Raw genomic sequence first — 19,310 nt, 5'->3', positions numbered from 1 at the left:
TAATCTTATGCAATTTAAATTTATTATCGTCTTTGAAACGTAACCCAATGCAGATGCTGCAAGTGAGAGAGCGCTCTGCTGACACCCACCCTGTGACATCCGTCCTTGCCTCTGACAGTCCAGCTTCTCCAGTGCTTTCCGTCTCAGCAAAGGTCAGATATTACAGTCAGGGAGCTCAAAATACAGATAAACAGCACCGAAGCTACAACAACCAAGGCCGGAAGGGGACTCTGTAGAAAAAGCAATGTGAACACCCAACAGTGCAAGGAAAAGTGTAAAAGAAATGACACGGTCTGTAGTCAGAAGCAAGCTCTGAAGCCTGTCTGCCCCTTTCGGATGCTTCGCAGTATTTTTAATCCACCAGTGACAGGAGAGCTTGTTGAGGAGGGACATCTTTCATCTCTGATCCTCTCCCTGACAACGAAAATTGGGTGAGCACATTTGCATAACAGAAGAAAGGGACAGATTGCCACTCCAGAAGGACCCACAGGACACCTGTCAGAAATATTAAGAAGCAGGGCAATCTCACAACATGTGAAATGTTTCATGTACTGATCTTGAGATATTGGTGGAAAGCCTATGATGGAAATAAAATGTGAGCCATGTCTCATCTACAAGCCCTCATCTGTGAATGACTTCAGGATCCCAGAAAAATCCCTTTCCCTTGTCCTTCGTCTCCCATTGAGAATACCTCCAGGGAGGGAGCTCCTCTTAGGCAGGACAGGGAATTATGGAGTTGCTGGAGCTCTGGAACAGTTTTCTTGGCTCTCCTCCCCCCAGAACCATTGGCCCCACACACCCCCTTCCCACCCACTCCTGACCCTCACCAACCTGCCCACTCCCACCACGTGGGAACATCCTTCCCTCTCCTGGGCTCAGGGAGATGTGCTCCTGTTCTCAAGCCACTGAGACATGTGAAACCATCAGCATGTTCAGTAAAGAGAACTGAAGCCATGCAGTTAGGACAGTACTGCAATTGGGGCCTCCTGGGAGTTAAAAAAACCTGCACGGCTTCCTGCTTATTACATCATTTCTTGAAAAATGCAACCCAGGTAAACAAACCAATTTTGGAAAGGAGGCTCCATGGGTCTACTTCACCACAGAAAGGTAAAGTCATGTCTCCCTAGAGACTATGATCTGGAGGAGATGGAGCAGAGAGCCTTGGGGCCACCGGAGAGCTGTTTGGACGTGGCCCAGAGGAAACGCGTGCCACAAGGCTTTGTGTGTTGCACTGGCCGTGGCCCGTGTCCCTGGCTGCTGAGCAGCACGATGGGTTTGGGATTAAATTTCCTGTCCCCACACTCAGAGAAGGCGCACACAGTTTGTTATCTCCCAAAGATGTTTCAGCTGCAGAGACGAAGAATTGGAAAGAAATTGGCAGGACTGGGGGGAGGGTAGGAATGTAGAAGGAGACAAGGGCTTCAATCAGGAGGCCTGAAGTGAGGGGCCAATCAGAGCTCCCCACCCCACCCCACCCCCACCCCCACCCTGTAGCTCTAGGAGGAGAAGCCTGAGGAGCCTGAGCTTGGGAGGTGGGAGCCACTTGTAACTGCCCCCCTGTGACTCAAGGAGGAATTTTCCTCCCAGACAAAAATAGGTTGAGGTTTTTGTTGTTATGCTCACTCATATTGATCTTCTATTGTTAGATTCTCTTTCTCTCTCTCTACACACACACACACAGACACACACACACATTCATTTAAGACATGCTAGACCAAGCCCAAAAGAAATAAAGCTGCCAAGCACAGACTAGACTCCTGATCGGAAGAAGGGAACACTAACCACAACCCTGTCCCCATGTCTGTGGCGTGGGGGAGCACAGACATCACCTGTGAAGCTTGATAAAAACGTGAAGCCCCAGTCCCCCTCCTCAGGGGTTCTCACTCAATGGGTTTAAGACCTTTTTACTAATCACAGTATTCAGCCACAATATTCAGCAGTTTTCTCTCTCTAAATAGAGAAGAATATATGCAAGGTCTCTTGAAGCAATAAGACCAGTGGGAAAAAGAATTTGGAACTGCAGAGCTCCAGCATGCACCCATGTTCAACAGAGATGCTGCGATGCCATCCAGCCACCAGGGGGTTGGACAGTCGCCTGAAGCCATTAAGTCAATGTGAAGTGGTATTTCAAGTTGGAGGCCACGATGTTGGACCTAAGACATCACCACCAAAGGGCTCAATGGTATTGCTGCAGGTGATGGAGGGGATCTGTCTCTGGCTGGCTGGAGCTGGGACTTCTCGAGGACACCTACAAGCCAGGCCCCGTCATTGGTTGCTGAGGTTTGGGTGGGCCAACCTCAGGGTTTCTGCACATGAGCAAAAAGTTCATTTTAAAAATAAAGCAGCATATGAAGTTTTACAGAACAAATATTTTGGACATTTATGGCCCTTTATCACTCTTAGGCAGGAGTTTCAAATCAGCTTCTCCATCCTCAAAACGATGAGCCCAGAGGGACTCTCTATTCAAATGTAACCATTTGACTCTGGGATGTCTTCTAGACAAGTTTGTCAGCTCCAACTGAAATATAAAATATAATGTGAGCTACGTATGTAATTAAAATTTTTCTATTAGCTGTATTAAGAAAGTAAAACAAGATATGAAATTGATTTTAATAATATGTTTTATTTAACCCAACATATCCAAAATATCATTTCAACATTTAATCAATATTTTTAAAATTACAAATGAAATACTTTACTTTGTCTGTACTAAATCTTCAAAACCCAGCTTGTATTTCACATCTCAGTTCAGACTAGCCACACTGAAGTGCTCAGTAGCCGTATGTGTCTGGTGGCTACTGTACTGGACCAAACAGATGTAGACCATGGTTGCACCAACCTGGGACAGAGAGTGGGCTGAGGTGGCATCTACTGAGCCCGAGTGATGAGAAGGCATGGAAGAGGAGAACCTGGGAAGTGTTCATACATGCCCACACCCAACATCTGTATACAATCCTGTCTCTTCTCACCACTTCACTGCTGCATCCTGGTCCAAGCCACCCTTGTCTCACCTGCATCACTTCTTCCTGATCTCCCTGATTCTACCCTTGCTCCCCATAGTCTATTGTTAACACAGCAGCCAGATCGATCCTATTAAAGTGTAAATCAGATGATGATACCTTCTCTCCTCTAAACCCTTCAATGAATGTCCATTTCACTCAGAGTAAAGGCCAAAGTTCTTTTAATGGAGCACCAGGCCCTACATGTTCTGCCTCCTCCTCCCCCCCGTTACCTCTTCTACTTCCTCTCCCACTTTTTTCCTCTGCTCCAGCCCCACTGGCCTCTTTGCTGTTCATTAAACATCCCCTCACCCTCCCATCTTAGAAATACACTGCTCGTTCCCTCTGATGAAATGTTTTACCCTTAGACACAAGACATCCTTCATCTCCTTCAAGTTTTTGATTGAATAGCACCTTCTCTTTGACATCTGCCCTGTGTAATAGTACAAATTGCCCGCCTTCCATCATCCTGCTGCTCCCCTCCACACGGCGATTCCCCCTTACCTGGCTCCGCTCTTTAATATACTTGTGTTTATTATTTATTATCTGCCACCTCCCCAAACGTATATTTCATAAAGACAGGAATATCTATTTTGCTCATTGTTACATCTGCAATGCCTGGAATAGTGCCTGGCACATAGTAGGTCCTCAACAACTATTCGTTGAACAAATGAATGAATGAATAAGGGTGGAGGCACCCGGCACCTCAGCCCTCCATCAGTGAAGAGAGCTCTGTCCCACCCTCCTGAGCCATCACCATTCTCGTCTTCCTACCACAGTGCGAAAGTTCTTGAAGGAACAGCCAGGATCAGAGTTAAATAACCTTCCTCAATGAACAAACATTTCTTTTGGAGTGAAGATTATTTACTGCTTTTCTTTTTGTTTTTTAATCCTGGACTCTCTCTCTCTTTTTTTTTTAATGTTTATAGCAGCTTTATTTATACTTGCCAAAAGTTTGAAGCAACCAAAGATATCCTTTAATAGGTGAATGGATAAATTGTGGTTCATCCATAAAATGAAATGCTATTTAGGGATAAAAGGAAATGAGCTCTGAAGCCATGAAGGAACAGGGAGGAAATTTAAACTCATATTGATAAGTGAAAGAAGCCAGTCTGTTAGCTTATTTTATTAATTAGAATATAGTTTATCTTGAATATTTCAATATATCAATATTATCTAAAATATATCATGTGTAATTGCAAGGAATATAAATTCTGCTGTTGGGTATAGTATTTTACAAATGTCAGTTATGACAAGTTGATTCTAGTGTTGTTTAGATCTATTATTAACTTTCTACCTAATTGTTCTATTAAATCTTTTTATTTTTATTATTATTTTTTTTGTTTAAAATATTACAGATGTCCCTTTTTCTCCCCATTGACCCATTCCACCCCATCCCACGCCCTTCCCCAGCCCCTCTCCACACCATTGTCTGTGAATTCTGGACTCTCTTGAGAAGTTGATGGCAACTATGAATGTTCTCCCCTCAAAATCCACAGAGACACAATTTCACATATTGACAGTTTCAGGGAGCTCATAGGCTTCTGACGCCCATTGTTAGAGACCAGGTACCTCGCTTCAAGGATTCTGGCCCCAGAGGCTCACCTGCACGCAATTTTCCTACCTGTATTTGAAATCAAATCTTTCTGCTGCTCCAAAAATAGAAACCACATCAAGAAATAAATCGTAGAGCTCGATAGCCAGAAGCAAACTTGAATGGTGATATAGTTCATCTTCCCACCTCCAGACAGCATTGAACTGTCTACTCTCCTAGGAAATCTCCACTTAGTCGGGGAGGAAGTTCAATACCTTGCATCTGAAAGTTCTTCCTAACGCTTCATCTAAATCATTGCTGTTTTAAGATTAACCTGCCCTCTCTAGTCATATCTCCTGGGAAAACAGAGACCCAAATGCTTATTTTAAAAATGGATTAGGATGCTCCTGTTCCCTCCTCAATCCCATCACACAAGGTATATAGGCTTTTGGCCTATTATCCAAGCCAATATTCACTAAAAATGACTTTGCTCAGGAGGGCAGGAACCCTGGCTCGAGCCAGCCTAGGGTCTCATCCAAAAGACCCAGAGGAGGAGGGCTGACAGAAAAAGGGAGGCCTGTCAGGGAGAAGGTCATATTTTCCAGGCAACTCTTTTCCTTTGCCTAAAATGAGGCAGAAGATGACTGAGAAAGACACAAAGCAGGGGTTCTTCACACTCTTCCCAGAAGCTGCAGCCCTGTCCCCAATGCACCCCCCCTTCAATCTCAGTTTGTGGACAATTAATGTGTTTTTATCTCAATCAATCAGATGGTAATCTTCAAAAAGGCCTTTGGTCAATGGCATGAGATAAAAGTTAAGTTTGCATTTTTTTAATCACAGCTATTCACTGACTATAACCTGAAAGCTTTAAAAATCCTTTACAAAATAGACCCTCAAAGCTCTTTTTTGAAGCATGATTAAATCAGAGAACAGTAGAACTCCCGGGCCCAGAACTGAAACTGCCCCAGAATCTTGCAGTCAAATAGAAGCTTGACCATCTGCTTCTTTCCAACTCAAATTCTGTTCAATGGGCAACAAAAAAGCAGGCTGGATAAAGCACGGAGCTTAAGCCAGAGCCTGGTCAGAGGGCTGGACAGGAATTGTTCCATCAGTATTTTTCATTACGATTACAGTGTATTTACAAGAAATTGCCAACAAGGTCTGAGAAATTGTGAGATTTCCTAAAGGAACCAGAATTGCACAATCGATGAAACTGGGGAAAAGACAGTAAATTCCCGAAGAACTCAGAGAGTGAATGGAAAGTGGAATCAGCACAATGATTGTTCAAACCTGTCTTCCCTTTGCCGCCTGAGGCTAACTGGAAGTTATGGAAGCATGAAGTTTCAGAAAACCTTGGACATCAGCAAGCCCTGCAATTCCCTGTGCTGTGCCCACAGAGTCTGCTTGAGGTTCATTCATTCCCTCAACTAACAACACACCACTGATGGGAAATTCACTAGCTCCCAAAGACCCAGTTTTACTAAAAGGGCACCACTGATTGGTATATGATTCGACTTTGTTCCCTCCCTTGGCAGTACTCACAAAAACATCTACTCCCAGGAATGTTGGGAAGGAGACACTGACTGTTAAGAACCAACCTCATCCCTCAAATGAGCTAATTAAAGAAATAAGGGCTTTGGGGACACCACACTTTTTTTATGGGCGGGACTGGGCCCTGGAGAGCTGCTGGAAAGCTCACCTTCTGGAACATACCTGCTGACTACTGGAAATGGAAATCGGAAGTGGACAAGAATGGCCTGGGAGAAAACGTCCTGGCTTGGAGCTTATGCACAGGCTTTTCCTCAGCATCTGAAGATATGTCTATGCATGTGTCCAGCTCTTCCTCTCACACACAGGGGGACCCTGGACAATTATTCTTGAGACTATAGGCTGAACTGGTTGTTTGGTTTAGGGAATGTTAAAGGATCCTTCCTTGAGAAAAAAAAGGTCAATAATTTAATACTTCTTGAATATGTATATGTATATATGCCAAGGGATGAAATAAAAAAATCAGTCTTTCCTTTAACTATTAAAGTCCAGTTTCCTGACGTGTCAAGGCCATGAAGTTTACCAGTATATGAATTGGATCTTCATTAGAATAAATGGAAATATTACTTTCTTTGTAGGAAATACAAGGTATGAATATGTACTATATTTTGAGATCTGAATAAAGGGAAATTTTTTACACCATTTTTAATAGTAGTATTGTTCAATTTTAAACTTACTTTATGTTTAAATGAGTAAATTTTTCCCCTAAAGTAGAGTTGAATCTTTAGCTTTCAACCATGAGTGCTGGGATAATCCAAGTTACTGAGTTAGCTAAAAAGCAAACTGTTAGAGGTGTGCCTGGTTTTACCTAATGGCTGTCCCCATCTGGAATCTGATGTTTGCACCTGAAAGTCATTAGGAACCAGGCCCTTATTTTGTGTGATTGTGTCCTGGAAATAGACCTTTATTATATGCTTCACAAGGCCAGGGCCTCGGGGTTGGATGAAGATCTTAGGACAGCATGAAAAGAAGTTGATTAGAATATTCGGATGGTTGGAACGCAGTCTGAAATAGGACATTTTAAGTAGGTGTGTTGGAGGAGTCTGTTCCATATAACCTCTGGAGCAAGAGCAAGCTGTTCGGTTCTGGATGCTGAATGGGCGAGGGCAGACGTGAAGGACGGCATGGAGAAGGAAAGGGCTCAAGCAGCGGAACTCGGGTGGAAGAATCTGCACCTTTATAACAATTTTTTTAGTCCATTGGAAAGAAGAGATAGGATGCTATTTTAGGTAAACCCTTACATTTTAAACTTTTTATATATGAATGTTCATAGCACCATTATCCACAGCAGGCAAAAAGTGGAAACAGTCCAGATGTTCATCAGCTGATGGATGGGTAAGCAAATGTGGTGTATCCATACAATGAAATATTATTTGGCAATAAAAAGGAAAGAAGTACTGATACATGCTACATCATGGATGAACCTCAAAAATTTTGCTCAGGGAAAGAAGTCATACACATATTTATATAAAATATCCAGAACAGACAAAACCATAGAAACAGAAAGTATATTTGAGGGTAGAAATGAGGAGGGATTGTAAGTGGACATGAGATTTCTTTGGAGGGCAATGGAAATGATATAAAATTAGATTGTAGTGATGGTTGTGTAACTATAACCTTACTGAAAATAATTATAAATTATAGATTTAAAGTGGGTGATTTTATGGTTTGAAGATTATACCTCAATAAAGCTGCTAATGAAAAAATTCTATCTGACTGTAGTCTCCGTTGTTATTATTATTATTATTACTACCTTTTCAAGGATTCTATGCATGAGTTTATGTTCATTATGACTTTAGATAAATTCCTCGACTCTTCCTTAGAAGAGAAGTTTTGCCTTGTTCTTCTTTGTAGGCAGCCAGGGTTGCGCTCAGATATTGCTCACAGAAGTGAACAAATGGCCACCTGGTTCTCTCAAGACAACCGAGATCAGGAAGAGGGGTCACCCCCCACCACCACCCCATCCTCATGAGAGTGTTCCCTCTTCCTCTCTCCCTGTGAGCCCTTTACTCTTCCTCTAAGCCCAGAGGGACATGGGTGGCATGATGGGTGTTGGAGATTTGGGGGTGTCAAGGATGAAGAACACCTAGCAGTGAAGCAGCGGAAAGAGTGCCTTCTCCTGGGAGAGAAAGCAGGCGGGAGTGTTGGGAAATGGCCTCAATAATCATACAGGCTCGATATTAAAGGCAAGAAGTGGCAATAACTCAGGCTGGAGGAAGGCGTTCACTTCCCCTCTCCTGATGTTACTCCTTCAAGGCAGGTGGTTTTGAATTGCTATGAACAGCCTCACATTTACATAATGGCTTGCGGAGTTTATTTATTTTTTCTATTACTCCCAACATATTGCTTTAGAATAACATTTTTATTTCCAGCAGGCCCCTCTCCCTAGGAACCGGTCCAAGCATAAGTACTATTTGGGTTTCTACTTCTTCAAAGTATAATACTGAGCCTTGTGCTAGTGTTACAATTCTTCCACTGTCAAGGGCTGTGAGAGGGTCCCAGACAAGCCAGGATTAGAGACATCCCCCGTCCCTGCTTTTACAGGTCACAGTTAGGAAGGGGTATAAATTGCAGTCAGGGCTCAATTTAGTAGCTTATGAGATCTTGGTGAAATCTTCATGAGCTGATTTGGGCTAGAACAAAAGCATGTCTCCTAAATTTGTCTCAAGTTAGCCCAGGATTCCTGAGAACCACACTACTAAAGCAAGTAGACATAAAACATAATTTCTGTCGTGCTTTACACTCATTGATCCTATGTCTGTCCTCTGCGGCCTGGACAGAATCAAAGCCTTTTTTTTTTTAACATGACAGACCTTTATACAGCTGAAGACATCAATCAAACAAGTTTCTCCTAAAACTTCTTTAGTCCAGGCTAAGCATGCCCAGCACATCAGATGTTCCTCAGAAGGTGTGACTTTTTGGTCTTGGCTGGAAGAATTTTGTTAGTGTCTCTCTCACAGTGTGCTGCCCACTTTAAGGTCTGACCTGCCTAGAGATGAGCGGGGTGTGACTATCACCCTCCTCATTCATGGCAGTTCACAGGAAATAGAAGCAGTGCTGAGGAAGACGTCTGTCTGGGCAGAGAGAGTTGTTATCTGAGGTGTTTACTATGAGCAGGCTCTGTGAGGTGCTTTGTAAACACGAGTTTATGTGGCAGCATGGGGAAAGAAAGGGGTGTTTCTGCTCACTATTGGGGCTCACTCTAGGGATGAGAATTTTTACTAAAACCACCAATTAGGGCCACCCATCCCAGATGTCACCCTCAAGCCTCTTTCACTTGAAAGCTTACAAAGGCGAAAAGATGATTAATTGAAAATTACTTACCTCATACCACGAAAAAGGAAGTGAATGCAGTTTTGCTCAAAAGTTTGCTAAGCATAATTACGTCTAATAGCAAGTAACAAGCCATTCAGCTCAGATGTTAACTTCCAACCCTTCTTCACTGGGGAGTCACTGCAGGCCTTCCCCAGGGTGAGCCCGAGGCCGCCTGTGCCCCCGCCTTTCATCATCCCGGCCTGCCCCACCCACGCTCCGGGCCACGCAGCTCCAGGTCTGCAGCACCAGCCCGGCCTCCAGGGCAGCTTTAATTAAACAAGTGCGAGGAACGCACAAGCATTGTGTCTGTGATTGCTTCGCGTTTAGTCTTTAAGTACGACCTTCAGGAGTTGTGTTTCTGACCATGGTTGGGCCCCGTTAATGAGCACTCCAGCACAGCTAGCTCACCCTGAGCAGCAGGCCCTCCCAGCCGCGGAGCTGTAGCCATGGGGATGGCTTCCAGTGGGAAGAGAGGAGGAGCTTGCTGGGCCAGCCTCTCCCCACTCAGGAGCCTTCAGGTGTTCACGGGGGCATACATATATTTCATATTGGATACATATGAAAAATACGAGGTGTATTTAGATAGCTGCCCCTATTATAATGTGATAACCAGCCTTTTGGAAGCTGAAGAAATGTGAAGAATGTAAAAAAATTGCCAGGGCAGGAGCCTGTGACTCTAAATCTCAATAGCACTGAGCAAGTAAACATTGTTCTGACATGAGTCATTGGTGTACTTTGTCTTATAAATTTAACATACATCTTCGATGTGTAATAGATAGGAAGGCTTTTTTTTTTTTTTTTTTTTTTTTTAAATATATCTTAATTGACCTCAGAGAGAGGAAGGGAGAAGGAGAGAGAGAGAAAAACATCAATGATGAGAGAGTCATCATTGATCAGCTGCCTCCAGCACGCCCCCCACTGGGGATCAAACTCGCAACCCCGGGCATGTGCCCTGACTGGGAATCAAACCTCGATCTCCTGGATCCTAGGTCGATGCTCAACCGCTGAGCCACGCCCAGCCAGGTGATAGGAAGGCTTTTAATACCATGAAGTAGAAAACTTGATTAAAACACACTTTTTTTTAAAAAAAAGTTGATGTTCGTGTCATTATTTATATGAAAATTTTTACCTGTAAAAGGCAGTATTGTTTAGTGACGTGACAGCAAGCTCTGGAGCCAGGCAGCCCTGGGTTCACATTCTGACTTAGCACTTGCTAGCCTTAGGCAACACACAGTGTCTTCCTTGCAAGGTGTGGATGACGACACTGGCCTTACAGACTCCTGGGAGTCTTAAAGGAGCCCGTGCTTATTAAACAATTGGTACGTAGTAAGCCCTCAGTATTACCCAGCTCAATATTTTTCTTGTTTTTGTTGGATCTAGTTTTAAGTGCTAATTATAACAAATAATTTAGTTGTAAGATCTTGACCATTGTTGTTTACTTTAATCCAGGCATGCATGATATCCTATGATCTCTCCCTCTTGACGTTCGGCCAAGAAAGTGCAATTTAAAAAATAGTCAGTGGTGTGTTTTGATAACAAGTCTATGGTAGTGGATCAGACCACACCTAATGGAGTTGCTGGTATTTCCTAGGTGGCACTCGGATCTCCCTGGGCCACAGTGTCCCCGGCTGCAGCGACTTGGGTTTGCCGTTAACCCTTCATACTTTGTATTGTAGGCTCTGGATGCAGTAACTTTGGGCCGTTACAGAGAAGTGCTGAGTTATGCTGGCTTTTCTTTCCAGGCTCTCCAAGTTTCTTCCAAGAAATCTTGTCTTGGCCCACATGTCCTCACCTCTGTTCTTGAACTATTCATTTTTTTTTTTGGACCCATTTATAAAATAGGACTATACTATTATCCGGCCCACATTATGCCATTTTGTCTTCAAGAACATCGTAAGACAAATCCGTGCGTGGCACATCTGCCTAAACTGGAGGTCTGGAAAAGGCACTGAGGTTAGCTCCGAATGTTTGCTTGTGCTAGTGCCTCTCCCCCCTGTTAGACAGCAAGAGTCAATAGGATGGAAATCTTGTCTGTTTCTATCACAATACTAGAGACTAAATAAATTTTTAGTAATTTACAGACTGATAAACTGACCCCATTTGACTCTGAGTGATGACTAATTGTTTTTTCTATGTGCTCCCATGTTTGTCCTTCAATAAATATTTTCTAGAAAAATGTCCATGATCAATGCAAAAGTCACCACCATGGTCTGGAGCACATCTCTGACTTCTGCAACCTGATTCTTCCTTGTTAACATCACACTTGGAAGAAGATCCAGACATTTGTAGCATGTCTGACCACAACCAGGGCTAATGCAGGACAGCATTCTTGCTGTAAGGTAATCTAAGCAAAGCTAAAACCGGAGACAAATAAAGTTACCTTGGAACTAAGAGGCTGAGCAATCCATTCATATAAGCTCTTCTAAAAACAATGAGTTGTTCTAGCTTTTTAAATTCTAGGCGCCAGCATCTCTGATACAGTTGAGGTGGTATCAAATAAAAGCTGTATTTGTTCCTCTGGGGAGAGTGTTTTTAAAATAAGTTCTTTACTAAACATGAGGCAAGGGGAGGGCAGATGCTGGGAACCCATGCCACTTGGCTGCACATTTTTCTTTGGTTTGTGAGGTCATCCAGATATCTTCCTCACCCAAAGGACTTTGTCACAGCACTGACTTTAAGTTAGTGATTGGAAAACACCAGGGTAGCCATTCATTGCAGTTGGCATTTCCACCCACTCAGAATATCAGAAAATGTGGTTAGAACAAAGAATAAAAATGTTCTGGCTGGGAAGAGCGATGTAGAGCTGAATGCTCCCTGTTACAGGAGCAAAATTCCTTCCCCATGAGTGTCTCCTTCCTTTGGGGCTGTGCTGAATCAACGCCACGGCCACCATTGCACTCAGCCCCAGGAGAATGCTGCGTGCCCCTCCCTCCTCGGCCTGCAGCAGTGTGCTGAGCTGCCACGTTCGAGGTGATGAGAGCTGTTCGCCTTTCCCAACTTTGCCTTCGGTCACTTCACATTGCTAGCTTGCAGTTGGCTATGGTGGGAGTGTTTACATCATAGAAATCAGCAAGTGCTACACGTCAGGACCCTGCCCACAAATGGGTTGTAAAATATTTACCAGCGTTTACCAATCACTGCCTAAGAGTGCAATAAGGACAGGGAGTCTGTGGGGCCTTACCTAGAATGGTCGGGGAAGACCTGGACGTTAAGGTGGCATTTGGGCAAAGGCTAGAAAGAGATGAGAAAATGAGCCAGGAAAGTGTCCAAGGGAAGAGCATTCTTGTCACTGGAAACAGCAAATGCAAAGCACCTGATGCAGGACTGTGGTTGGTGTTCAAGAGACAGCAGAAAAGGTCAGTGTGGCTGGAGCAGAGTGAGTGCAGGACAGTGGTAGGCGATGAGGTCAGACATGGTGATGATGAAAGACCTTCAAGGTGATTATAAGGAATTTGAGAAAAATGGTGAGCCATTAGCGGGTATAAAACATTAAAGTGACATGAACATGACTTGGATTTTTAAATGATTACCTCTTTTAAAAGGGATCCTTTATGAAAAATAGTCTGCAAGGGGCCAATGCAGCTGCAGAAACACCAATCAAAAGGCTATTGCAGCCCTGGCCAGTGTGCTCAGTGGTTAGAGCGTCGGCCCTCGAGCTGAAGGGTCATGGGTTCGATTCCGGTCAAGGGCAGGTACTTCGGTCGCAGGCTTGATCCCAGGCCCGGGGCCACATGCAGGAGGCAACCAATTAATGTCTCTCTCTCTGTTTCTCCCCCTCCCTTCCACTCTCTCTAAAAAAATCAATGGAAAAAAAATATCCTCGGGGGAGGATTAACAACAACAAAAAGAGGCTAAGGCAACAACCAAGGTGAAACAGGGTAGTGACTAGGACCAGAGGGCTAGTGATGGAGGCGTAAGCAGTGGTCACATTCTGGATAGAAATGAAATAGGATTGTTATTAGCAAGCAACTTTCAGCTCAGTAACAGAAATACCTTTTTAATAGAGTTTTTATAATCCCCAATAAAGTACCACACTTTCTGTGCCTGGAAACAATTAGGAGGAAGCCTGATAGCCACCCATCAGAGATACTATAGAAAAGTTTCCTCTGTTGGGAGGAGCTTGGCTACACAAGAAAATGTTTATGTGATAACTGAGTTAAGGCTCAAGGGAGCAAATAGTTGGATATAATTATTAAAATGGCTTCATTTCTGTTAATGGTTTTTCTTGGATACATAACATAATGCAATATAATATATTTCCAAGGAAAATTGTTAACTATTATACAGGGTGGGGCAAAAGTAGGTTTACAGTTGTTTGTATGGAAAATAATACAATAATTAATAAGTAATAACACAAGAATAAACTCCATGTTTTGCATACTCACACAACTATAAACCTACTTTTGCCCAACCCTATATTATATTATATATACATTATATATATAGTACTTATAGACATAATGCATATAATATGCAATACTATATATAACGCATAATTATATATAACAAAGTACATATTAATACTTGAGGGGGCTTAATATAATTGCGCATATATAACATATATGAATGTTATTTTTGACGTAGGCATATCTCAGAAGATTTGACAGCAAAGTGGGGCGCGGGCAGTTTAGCGCTGTGTCGCTCTCCGTGGTGCTGAAGCGCCTTTTGTTCAGGGGTCATGTTCTCTCAACTGGGTGACCCACCCATCATGAAGGTGAGGCTAATGGCCTTGTGAATCACACGAGATACAGATGGGGTGATTTGGGGAGTTCAGATAAAAAAATTAAGACAGGGTATCTTCGAATTCAGGGTATTACAGCTGGAAAGGATTTCAGGGAGTATCTAATTCAACCCCTCAATTTTGCAACGGAGGAAACAGAAATAGGGAGCAAACCCACTTGTCTTAAGTAGCAAAGATCCAAGACCCGCTGTAATCTGGGGTGGGATAAAATGAGAGAGGGCTAGTCCTGTGGGATTGTTCTTAACATTTTGGATAAAGCCTTCCATCAGTTGAATTCTCTCTCATCATGTGACCTCACTTACCATCCTGGTGAAAAAGCTTCCTCAGAAACATGCTTCGGCTTGTGCATGAATTCTCCTGTACAGGGAGTTTATACCTGGCACCCCAATCTGGACTTTATATCTGTAAATGTCATGGAGCCGTTGGTGTTACCCCAACTTCCCAGGTCTCTGCGAATGACCACTACTTTTTATTAATTTTGCCAAGCTTCTAATTGGCTTGTCATAATTTCTGAAAGATTAGGACTTGAAAGAACTTGGTATGCTTTTACACGTAATTTTTGTCCATGTGTGGACATTATGCTCAATGAGGCTGTAGATCTGCCATTTGGTAGAAAACAGACAATGAGGCTGCAGGATAGAGGAAGGGACAGAGGGGTAAAGCACCCAGTGATCAGTCAGCAAAGTAAGAGTTGGAGCTGTATTCTGGTTAATTTTTACAAAAGAAAAGACAGAACAATAGTGCTGAGATAGATAATCTGGCACTGATTAAGCTGGCTGGTGTTTTCCTTGCCTGGATTATCTAGGTAAATATAGACATGCCTAAGAGATAAGAATTATATATGTGAGGAAACTACATTAAATATTCAATTTAAAACTTTGTTAAATTCTAATTAAGTGTGTGTTTCTTAGCTGGGCTGACAGACATTAATGACTACTGAACTAGTGAATTGCAAAATGCCACTGACTCCTGATCTGTAAATAGAACAAAGCCATCTGTGCGGTAGAGAGCATGAGAGTTCCTGCCTCGCTCTCCCAGAGCCTTACTGTAACACTGGGTCTCAGATGAAGGCGGCTCAGCTGCCCTGATCACCAACGTCTGACCTCAGGGCCCCAGAGCCAAGAGCAGGTGTGGGCCACACGCCAAGTCTCCCCAGGGGCTAGGAAGAGCAGCCTTGAGGCCCGTGCTGCAAACAAAAGCAGGGAAAGAGGACTTTCCTAGGTTTTTCTGCATGAGTCAGATACAGAGATTTAAGGGGAGGGGAAAACTGGCTTCCTTTACTCAAATGCCCATACCTGCTGGTGTCTGAGAGCACTTCAGATCCAGAAGGTTCTTTTATCAAAGTCGGCCTCCTAGCCCGAGCCTTGAGGTTCTCATCAATAAGCTAGGGAGGGTGTGTCTGGAGAACTGTCTGATGACTCACCTTCCCCTACATTTCCCACCCCCAAAACTGCCTCAGATTCTGTGGAGAGGGTCTTCCTCTGAAGAAATACACTTGCCATTGCTACTCTGCCTTGCTCTCATACTAGATCTTCAGTTTTTCTTTTCTCAATTTTCTTTCCCACTTGAGTGAATGCATTAGTTTGTTCCTGATTGTAAGAAAATTCCCTTTTACAGACGTATTTTAGCAAATGAAGAAAATACACTGGCAAAGACAGGGGCCTCCATCTGTACAATCCAAAGAGAATCTTGAGAGCTGCGGTTTGCCCTTGAGAGCTGCTATCTGGAGGCGGAGGCTTAGAATGAAGCTGAGGGAGGACCCCTGCCCAGGCCTTCAGATTTCCCTGGCTCGGGGTGTTTTTGATGGCAGGGAGGTTTGGGTGGGGGAGGGGGAGGACAGGGGCTAAATAAATGGTTAGGGGTGGAAGAGGCTCCAGAAGGGCTGTGCCTTGTTCCTGTAAGGGCCCCAGGAGACCACTGTGCAGGGCCTGATCCTCTATTGCAGGCTGCAGCCGGCTTAATTGCTGGTAATTAAGGCAGGATCTATAGTTTCTGGGCATGCCTGGTGGGGGAGGGGCTGGGTTTCTAGCCTTGGATGAGCTGCAGGAAAGCCAGTGGCTGCTCCACTGAGCTTGCAGCTTCCCCACTCCCAGCAGGGCCTGTTGCTGGGCAGTTTTCAGCACTAGGAGTCTTTGCAAACCTGCTCTTCAAGGATGGAAAATTGTCTTTTCAAAGGAAATCAAGGTAGAATAGAAATGGTCTTTATTGAGAGTTTACTCAATAGGTTAGGCATTGTGCTAAGCACATTTAATTCTCAAAACATCTCAATGGGTGAATTTTTAATTGATGACAGTGAAAAAGGACTAGATAATTAGTCAAGGTCTCCTGTTAATACACAATGCAAATTTAGTTCATTGGATCCTGAGTATGTGCTTTCAAGGCCCATGCTCTTCTACAGAGGCTTCAAGCTGGTAGCCTATGAAGCTGGTATGCCCTTCAATGTGCCTAGTCCAACGTTGCTTTTAGAATACAGAAATGTCCAATGAAACTCAGGATTTCTGCCCGGCCGGGTGTGGCTCAGCAGTTGAGTGTCGACCTGGGATCCAGGCGATCAGGGTTCGATTCCCGGTCAGGGCACATGCCCGGGTTGCGGGCTCAATCCCCAATGACTCTTTCATCATTGATGTTTCTGACTGTCTGTCTCTCTCCTTTCCTCTCTCTGAAATCAATAAAGATATATTTTAAAAAAAAACAAACTCAGGATTTCTGATTCTCCTAAAAACAAACAAACAAACAAAAAAGACCTGCCAACATTGGCCCAGTTTTTGCATGGAGACAATGAATTGGGGCTGAGTAGCTGCTGCCCCTTCTAGAGAGGGAATTAGTTGCCAGTTTTCCTGGAGGTTTTTGTTTGTTTGTTTTTGTTTTTTGCCAGTTTATACAGCTCCCTCTTGCCTAACTCTTAGCCCATCCAGTCACTTACGGGACTTGCCTGGTCCTTGTTGGAGTTTTGAGATTGTTCCAATGAAAGATAGAATATAGCATAAAATAAGAGTGAGAGCTAGAATAAAGGAACGAGGTAGTGAGGCCCAGTTACAGGAGCAGCAAGTGTCCTTGCACTTAGCCACAGACGCAGAGAGCAAAAGCTCATCCCTGAGGCCAGTTTATCCCTAGTATCATTTTGAAGCTCACAGATAAGCGGAGGAAGGCCGGGAGAGGTGCACAGAAACCTCAAGAAGCATTGTAGTCCGAGACAAGCAACCTTCCTGTCTGCTTTTAACAGATTGCTTTTCATAAAGCTTTGCTGGAGCTCTGCTTTATCATCCCCGCCTGAGCTTCCAGCTGGACAGAATCCGAAAGCTAAAAGCCTGCAACTTGCAGAGAAGGCAGGTATTTGGCTGTCCTGAGGGCTGGCTGTACTGCCACACCAGCCTGCTTGCTTCTGGGTAATCAGGTGGGAAATTTCATCTGAGTATAGAGTTTCCTGCTGTATCTGTCTTCTCCCGGCTCCTGCAGAGTTCAGACTCATTGTATCTGCATGGGGAATCCTGCCCTTTAAAAGGCTGAGGTGCCTTTTGGGGAGGGGAGTACAATGAAACAATGTTTTTTTTTGTTTTTTTTTTAACCAGAAGAATCAGCCACTCTGGTTAAGGCAAGAACCACCTTGAGGTGTTTCAGTGTTGCAGTTCAAATTTTGAATTCCTTGCAGGAAGCAGAGAATGATCTCACATCACCACCTCCAGAGAAACATTGTGACAGCCAAGCTAAAACCATGGGACTGGGAGTTTTGCCTTAGAATGTGTCTTGTATGCACAAGAGTGACAGTTAAGCTTGGGGTACTGACAATTAGGCTTTTCCCTAATGACCTGTAGGGCAGCTGCCACTTTCACACTTCATGGCCAAGTGACTCTGGCCCTATTTGTTTGTACTCTGGTCTCTCTCTCGGACTAGTTGATCAGGATTCTTTACTAAAATATCTCAATGAAGGTAGCTCTTCCTAAACCTAAACCTCGGCGGTTTCAGACTCCAGTTCTGAGCAGAGGCAATATAGCAGACCCATAAGAGCAGGGTATAGACTTACATAGCCCTGGGTTTGTGTTCAGACTCTGCCACTTGCTAGCTGGGTAGGCCTACTAGTCACCTAAACTCTCTGAGCTATTGTTTCCTCAATCAAGAAATGCACAATGACCTTATCTCTCATGGTTGGAATGAAAATTCTTTGGAAAAAAAAATGCAGCATTTTCTAAATACAGCACTTGGCTGACAGGCTGTATTTAATAAACAGTCTTGCTTGTTCTGTCCCCTGCCTACATCTCTAATTTTGTCTTTTCCCACCCCCCTCTCTCACTCTCAGTGCTGTTTCTTTTGATAACAGTCTTTCCAACCTTCACCCTACACTTGCCTATCTCCCTTTCCTTCCTCTTCAGATCACTGCCTTCCTCCCTTCCAGACTGTACCAGGTCCCCAGGCTGAATGAACCCTTTTAACCACCTTGTGCTTTCTTTTCTGAGTACTTATTGCTGCTTGTGAGATAATGCTGCTGTCTCCCCCACCACATTCAGAACAGAGGAAGAGCAAGATTCAACTGCCTCAGTTACCTGGCACATAGTAGGCCTTGATTGAATAATTAATAGATGACAAAATTCAGCTTGAACTTTCTTTTGATTGTATAATAAATGGACAGTTAACAGTGGTGTGTTAAGAGATCATTATAACCATACACAAAAATTAACTAAAAATGGATCAAAGATCTAAATGTAAGAGCTAAAACTATAAAACTCTTAGGAGAAAATACAAAGGTGAATTTCATGACCTTGAATTTGGCAGTGGAGTTTTATAATATGACATCAAAAGCACATGCAACAAAAAGGAAAAAATAGACAAATTGAATGTCATCAAAATTTAAAACTTTTGTGCTTCAAAGGACACTATCAAGAAAGTAAAAAGACAACTCACACAATAGGAGAAAATATTTACAAATCATATCTCTGATAAGGAACTTATATAGAGAACATAAAGAACTCTTACAACTTAATAATGAAAAGATAAATAAGGCAACAGATTTGAACAGACATTTCTCCAAGGAAGATATACAAATAGCCTTTAAACACATAAAAAGATGCCCAACTTCACTGGCCATCAGGGAACTGTAAATCAAAACCACCATGAGACACTACTTCACACTCACTAGGATGGCTAGAATCAAAAAGTCAGACAATGACAATTGTTGGCA

The sequence above is a fragment of the Miniopterus schreibersii genome (genome assembly GCF_964146895.1).
Source record: "Miniopterus schreibersii genome assembly, chromosome: 3".
Classification (NCBI taxonomy): domain Eukaryota; kingdom Metazoa; phylum Chordata; class Mammalia; order Chiroptera; family Miniopteridae; genus Miniopterus; species Miniopterus schreibersii.
The sequence above is the reverse complement of the archived record's forward strand: the minus strand, read 5'-3'. Positions refer to the sequence as shown.